We start from the raw sequence: 8065 nt of genomic DNA on the forward strand, positions 1-8065 counted from the left end.
TATGTCAGAGTCTATAGGGGGCAGGGGAATATAATGACAGAGAGAGGAGGGAGCACACTGGCACCGCATGTGTGTGATAACATTTCACATGAAAGATGATCTCCTTTATACCATGTTCTGTGTAGAATTGTATTACCTTAGATCAGTTATCCACTGCACTAAAAAGCATGAAATTAGTGTTTTTCAATGGAGAATAGCCCCCTGCTCTGACTGGCTCAGCTCCCTATCAGCCTACGGCAGGATGTGAGAGTTACAGATGTGTCCAGCTACATATTTGCCAATCGCGCTACAAATGTGCGCACGCATCGTGCCATGCAATTACCTGTAGCAGCACACTCTATGGCTCGCACTGTGATCACACCATGCATCCCTATGGTGCCGCGGGTGCAAATGCATTGGGCATATCCATTCGCGGGGACACGCCTTGCGCCATGCGTAGTGCGATTTGCTGCGTACACGACACATCTGTAGTTACACCCTTTTACACTAAAGTCCCTGGTCTGAACCGGTTTTTGGAACATGGGGGCAGATGTATTAACTGCCGAAGTGGCATCAGTGCACGTTATTTGCACTGATACCGCTTCTCCCCCTGTATGTTTGGGGGTCTGGGTGGTAAATGACAGGAATGCTATGCACCCCTGTCATTATCAGCGCGGATAACCTGGGATATGTATAAACGGTCAGTTCGCCTAACCGTTCCACCCGCTGCAGCTATCTCTATTGACAGCTGCATCTGGCAATGTCCTATCCCCACAGCAAGTCCAGCGTTGTCCCTGCTGCTCCAGCACGCGAGATCCCATGCATGCTCAGTGGAGCCGGCTGGGACTGAAACACAGCCAGTGCCAGATTAAGGTCCATGTGGGACTGGAGCTGTAATGTATAAAGGGCCTGTTGTGTGCCACTGCTGCAGTGTGACTAGTGTGATGTGAAGGCATGACCAGTGCTGTTTGTGTGGAGTCAGAATAGGTGGTGTGGCTAGTTCCATTGAGGGCATAGACAGTGCCTACCTTCAGACAGTTTACTTTATAGTGGAGCGATAACAAAATTTATTTTTGTGAAAAGTATGAACTGTATTGTCTGCCTTTACTTGAGTGCTAAAATAGTTGAAATTAATAAAAAAGAAAAAATTCTAAACTTGTTAATTGATTACTGCCATATTTCTATCAGTGTTTATCCCACATTCCTAGACACTGCAGTAATAATACATTAATTGCTTTAGCTGTAACCTTTATTATTCAAAAAAAAAATTTGCTGCAATGGTCCAGGACAACTGGGTTAACTTACACGAGGTTTAGACATGATCCAGGTCATCATGATGGCTGAACTGTCTAAAGTCAAGGTTAGAGCACCCAAGCTACAGATATGCCCAGCTACATCCTTGCCGCTGACGCAGCAAATCAAGACATGCGCCCAGCATTCGAGCCCACATCTCCATAGGAATGCATGGTGCGAGCGCGGTGCGTGCCATAGCATACCGTAGTGTATACAGGCACAGGAATTGCATGGCGCGATGCATGCGCACGTTTGTGGCACAATCAGCCACAATGTAACTGGGTGCATCTGTACCATTTGGGCGCCCAAAACCAGGATTTCTGACACATTTCTGATCGCCTCTTCAGGAGGGGGTGAGCAGAAATGCCGGGGCGCGTGTGCTTCATTAGGCGCTCGACACTACCAGCCGTCAGAAAAACAATTGAATCGCCCCCTCTGTGCCAATCTCTTGTACCCTCCCATCTTAGCATTGTATCAGCCGGCATCCCCTTAGAGTACCACTATTATATTAAATCACCATCATAAATATGCATATAGGAAATTTCAAATTGGCTGTACATCCACTTTACAAGTAAACAATCTGTAGCACTAATGTGGTGGTTCATGCATCTGCAAGATGAAACACATAGTGCCCATTGATTTTATGCCAACCTCTGCAAGTGTCATAATTAGTATCTGCACTTGCACCGGATACACACCCATAGCACTCTAACACTCCCACATATCAGTGAGGTTATGGGCATTTTCACCACTTAGTTCCTGCCCTATAACACCCTATGTCACAGAAAGACAGCTACGTTATGTCTGACTCAGGATATGATGGGATACGCAATAAAGCATAAATGAACATATGCTCATAACCTGCAATGCAAAAACTCACCACAGAGATCCATCTTGTGTGGCCCGTCATGCCATCATGTAAATGATATCGACATTGACCAACTTTGAGCGTCCATCTTTTTTAAATATATATTCTAAATAAATATATTGGAGCCGGACTGAGGAAGTATTTGTGTGAGCGTCTGTGTGTACATACAGTATATATGCATATGCTCACACATACATACATACATACTATATATATATATATATATATATATATATATATGTATACACACATGCACATATAAACTGTATAGTTTGCAAACATTACACCGATCTGTAGATCTATGTGACAGCTGCCATGTGTCTATATGTCCTTTTGCCTGGTATTTCCACCAGCAGCTCAGCCTATGAGGCTCCAACAATAATTTCAGTGCCCAGCTGCCAAGGTTCAGCGCAGTTGCCTGCAAAGGTAGAGGTGGGCGGGGCTTTGGGTGGCCATTGTGGCGGGGCTTCGGTCAGCGAAGTTGAATAGATGAGTCTTGGGACTTCCGTGAGGTGAATGGGCAGGGGATTCGCTAAGGACAGCCGGAGTGGGTGGGTTGAATGGGCGTGGCTAAGGACTATTGGGGGAGAGAAGGAATGAGACTTTGCAATGCTGCTAAAGCCGATGGGACAGAAAAAAAATAAATACACTGTCAGCACTGGCATTTTCGTTCATATGGGCCTATTTTCATTGGGGGCCTGGAGCTGTAGCTCCACTTGCCCCATTGTTAATCCGGACCTGGACACAGCGCATTAGCATTAGGCTGATGCGCTGTGTACTCAGGCAGAGATCGCTGGAGGAGATGGTAATACATGTCATCGTTAGTGCTTCCTGCTTCGATTCGGTAAAGAGGCGAGCAGGAAGCATTATAGCAGCACAAACCCCTTTTACATTGGTGCAGTGGAATTGGTCTGCGCTTGGAGATGACATCATCTCCAAGTGACGGGAAATCCATAACTCCCCATGCTTTTAAATGGGACCTGGCTCGGACGACCCGGGTTACCCGTTTACATTGCAGGGTTACATGGGTCACTCCTGTGTTAAACCCTACAGGTTAGTAATCCCGGATGGGCAGTGTCAGGGACTGTAAAACAGAAATTTTAAATACATATTTTTCTTTCAAACACAATCTTGCAGGATTGGCTGGATGTATTGTGTGACTGTATGTATGTGGGTATGTTACTGTATGTACAGTATGTGTGTATGTGACTGTATGTATGTGTGTATGTGTAGGATCCCAAACTCTACCATTACAGTCCAGGTTTTAAGGATATCCATTCTTGAGCCCAGATGGTTAAATCAAATTGACTGAAATCAGCGGCGTAAATTCATCCTAGACGCCCGGAGGCAAGTTATAATTTGTTGCCCCCTGCCCGTCACAGCTGCTGACACTGTAATGTAGCAATTTGCATGCAGACAGGCTATAGATAGACGAAGGCAGCAGCTGATGGTCTGACATGGAGCTCTCCACTAGTGTATGGTGGCTTCTCAGGTGCCGGGAAGGGGTGCCATGCATTGGGCGGCCATGACGGTACACTCTGGGTACATAGTTACATCCCTAAGTGGGGTGAATATGTTGTGGACAATGGAGGAATAGCCCCTTCAGAGCTGGAGCCCGGCGGCAGGCTCCTCCATTGTCTCCCATAGTTCTGCCCCTGACTGAGATACTAATTAAGCACCTGTGCTCAAGCATGGATATCCTTAAAACATGGAGCCTCTGATTTGTATGTGGAAATGTTTGTGTGTTTCAAGGTTTATAATGTTTAAAAGTGTCTGTTGATTATGTTTTTTATGTTTAAACATTAATTTTGTTGAAAGTACCAAAAAATCTAATGGTATAATTTTATTGACCGTTTACATTTGTATTCCCGTGAATGGGTGGGTTGGGGGCCCAGAATGTAAGCTCTTATGAGCAGGGCCCTCTACCCTCTTGTGCTTCTCCTTACTGTACTGTCGTCTACTTCTTACCCCACACTAGGGCACCTAACACTTGGTTACTTACACTCTGTTTCATATCTAGGTGTTATGGTTACTAATGTAGCAATGTATATTATCCATGTCCTTGTCTTATATTGTATTGTGCTGTAAGTCAAGTCGCTGGTCAACTTATTTATTTATGTACTTTATAATGTGCTGTGGAACACTTCTGGCACAATATAAATACAGGATAATAATAATAATAATAATAATAATAATAATAATAATAATAATAATAATATTATTATTATTATTATTATTATTATTATTATTAATAATAATAATAATAACTTTCCCCTGGCCCTACAATGCTGTTAAAACGGCCCTGTAGGGAGTGCACTGTAGGGAGTGCAGTTCCTGTGATGTCCAATAGGGGGCGCCCCTGCTGGTGGCTGACTGTGTACTGGGGGACACCCTGACATAGCTGTGTCCTGCTGACTTTCAGCCTGGCTGCAGAGCTCCTGTAGCTTGAGGTCAGTGCTGGGGACTATGGGCCAGATTCAGATCCATACGCTAGGCTGCGTTCGCACGCTGCTTGTCAATTTTCACTATCTGCGCATGCGTATGCATCCCACTGAGCGTGTGCGAGCCAGTCATTGCGATCAGGAAGCGATCGCCCAGAACACACAGACTGCCCGCTAGTTTGAGTGACAGAATGTGCTGTTTGTTGGTGGTAACAGGGGAAGGTCCAAGAAAACGGGTGAGTGCTGGTGCGAACGCAGGCGTGGCTGAGTGTCAAAACGCCATTTCTAAGGTGTGCATAATTAAAAGGTAGCGTCATTGTACACGTAACTTGGCTGTTTAAAACACTGAAGCGCTCGCAGTGCTTGCTGTAGGGTATGGTCAACCACAAGCACTGCGTATGCCTAAGATGTTCTCGATATTACATACACTTCCTGGAGATTACGTGTAGTGCGAAAGGAAAGTGGACGTCATAAGACTGGCTTGCATTCGCATGCTAAGACATACAGTAGTGGCCGTCCTAATGTCTTCCTGTACGATTGCGGCTTTTGCATATATTAGCAGCTGATGCCTGCGTGCCAACGTATCTAGCGTGCGGGTCTGAATCGGGCCCTATGTGCCCTACAGACTTTACCCACAGTGATCTCTCTGCTCAGCATCCACAGTCACACAGAGCTACTAAGGCTCAGGTAGTAGATGTAGATGTCAGTGAGTGTACAAGGGCTCAGTGACAGTGGCATAACTAGGGCTAGGCAAGTGTAGCAAGTGCCCTGGGTGCCATAGGACAGGCGGTGCAGGGGGGGCGTCTCCGGCCTTGGTCTGGCTCGGCCCATCCTAGTTAGGCAGTGTAGCGCCGACCACAGTGTGTGCAGTCAGCGCTAAACATTTACACAGGACCAGCACTTGGCTTCCCTGCACCCAGCGCCGGTCCTGTGCTGCACAGCCGAGCGCCTTCCCTCCCCATGAGCGCTTACCCAATAGCGCCAGTAGGAGGGCTGGAGGCGGGCTCAGGCTGTGCAGTTTAACACACGCATCGACGCCAGTGCGGCAGCGATGTGTGTGTTAACCAGCAGCCAATGAGAGTCAGACAGACTCTCTTTGCCTGCTGCAGTGCCCACTGCCCACTGCAAGAGCCGGGCTGGAGCTCACTCATGATCTCTGCCTTCCGGCTCCTGCAGTGGGTAATCGGAGACGCCATGACGTCTCTCCCATAATGCAGAGTGCGCCAGCCCAGGAGGACTGACGTGTGGCAGTGGTAGCAGTGGCCGGAGCGTGGATACAGTTAAGTGTATTTCTTATCATTTTTTTTAATTGTGTGCCTGCACTACGGGGCGGGGGGCTACTACTGGGACCAATGCATCGGGAGGGGGAACCTCTAAAGGGGACTACTACTGGGGGGAAACTACTACTGGGGACACTATATAAGGGGCTTACTACGAGGGGACCACTACTGGGGGCACTATATAGGGGGCTTACTATGAGGGGACCTGTACTGTGGGCCCTAAATAGGGAGGACCACTACAGGGGGCACTGTATAAAGTCACTGGATAGGGGGTATCACTGCTGGGGGCCTGCATAAGGGGGGGCACTACTGGGGGCACTGCATGGGGGAGACTACTGCTGGGGGCACTATATAAGGGGCTTATTACTAGGGGCACAAGGGGCACTGCACTGTGTGGACCACTACAGGGGACACTAAATATTGAGGACCACTACAGGGGGCACTGTATAATGGGCACTGTATAGGGGGGATCACTGCTGTGGACCTGCATAAGGGGGACCACTAATGGGGGAACTGCATGGGGGGGACTGCTACTGGGGGCACTGCATAAGGGGGACCACTACATGGGGCACTTCATAGGAGGACCACAACATGGGGCACTGCATAATGGGGACCACTACTGGGGCACTGAATAAGGGGAACTAATGAGGGGCTGCATAAGGGGAACCACTACTGGGGCATTGCATACTGGGGGTACTGTATAAGGGTAAGTAATAAGGGGCTGCATAAGGGGGACCACTTCTGTGAGTACTGTATAAGGGGCCCTACTATGGGCCTGGGACCACAACTGGGGACATTGCATTCTGGGGGTACTGTATTTGGGGCACTACTGGGGTTAAGGTGCATATGGAAAGGAATGTTCAGAGTGATGATAAAGGGGTGTGTGTCATGTTGGCACGCCCCATTTGTAAGTGACCATGCCCATTTTTTGTCACGCACATAGGGTAAGGGCTCCATTTTTAAATGTACCCTGGGCTCCAAATACCCTAGTTACATCACTGCTCTGTGAGTAAGTTTTAGTGCATTTATAAGGGCTCAGTGAGAAGGTGCTGACTGAATATTCAGTAAGTAGGGGGTCAATACATTTACAATTATTATTAGATTATATTACCATAAAACAGTCATTTTTGAGGATACTCGCAAATATTAAGCGTCCCCTAAATCTGCAGCATCAGATATTGGAGATATCAGTTGGAGTACTTCAGATTTCATTGCAAATCTAGACCCCTCTGGTTTCTAGGGGAGCCGCTATGTTGTTACATTTACCAAGCTCCGGAAAGCAATACATTTCCAATCTTGGCCCTGGTAGCTAACACTAATATAGGGTTAAAGATTTTGCAGTGCGCTTATCTGGATGGATAGGGAATAGCTACTGCTATGGAGGTCACCACTCCCCCAGATTATGCATGTAGAAAAGTAAATATAGCTAGCGCTCACCCACAGGATAGGTGTGTTCCAGTAATCTAATAATAACAGGCTTGAATTAATTATAATACAATAATATTGTATTGCCTTGTTTTAACTATCTGTATCAATGTCAAACTACTTGTTACATAGACTTACATAAAACAATAAAACAATAGGACCAGGTGGAAACAAATCTATAAAAAAAAGGGAGTGTAAACTGGTATATAATATACGTAGGTAAAAATCTATCAAACTGTACAACATAAAAATGTAGGGGTTAAAAATATTTTTACCTGATCATATGGTAAAAATCTATGCAAAGTTGTACTAAAAAATCAGGATTTATGGAGAAAATACAGCCCAGTTATGAAGCAGCAGTTCATTACATTCAATGGTCACAGAAATGAATCCAGAACAATTTGTCCAGGTTAAAAAGCATAGGTGTATGTTCCTTTTTATAAAGGTACACTCTCTGTAAGTGATGATATTGTTATTGCTGATTTTACAGTCTTTGGAAATATGCCATATATTGCTGAGAACCGGACTTGTATTGTTATACACAGACCGTCAGCCCTGCAGTGGCTGACAGCCTCTCTCAGGTGAGGTGGAGTGGTGAGGTAAGTTTCAGGCTAGCGCTCACTAGTTACTGCGATGTCACGCAGATAGTGTAGCGGTCCCTTCGCTCGTGGTTCGGGGGAGTCTATTGGTATGTAGCGGAAAAGCTAATTTCACATCAGAATGGGCATAACTGCAAATAATATTGCATTTGTAATACCATGTAATTTTCCCTCTTGTAC

The sequence above is a fragment of the Taudactylus pleione genome, unplaced genomic scaffold (assembly GCF_031769625.1).
Source record: "Taudactylus pleione unplaced genomic scaffold, aTauple2 ptg000332l, whole genome shotgun sequence".
In the NCBI taxonomy this organism is placed as follows: Eukaryota; Metazoa; Chordata; class Amphibia; order Anura; family Myobatrachidae; genus Taudactylus; species Taudactylus pleione.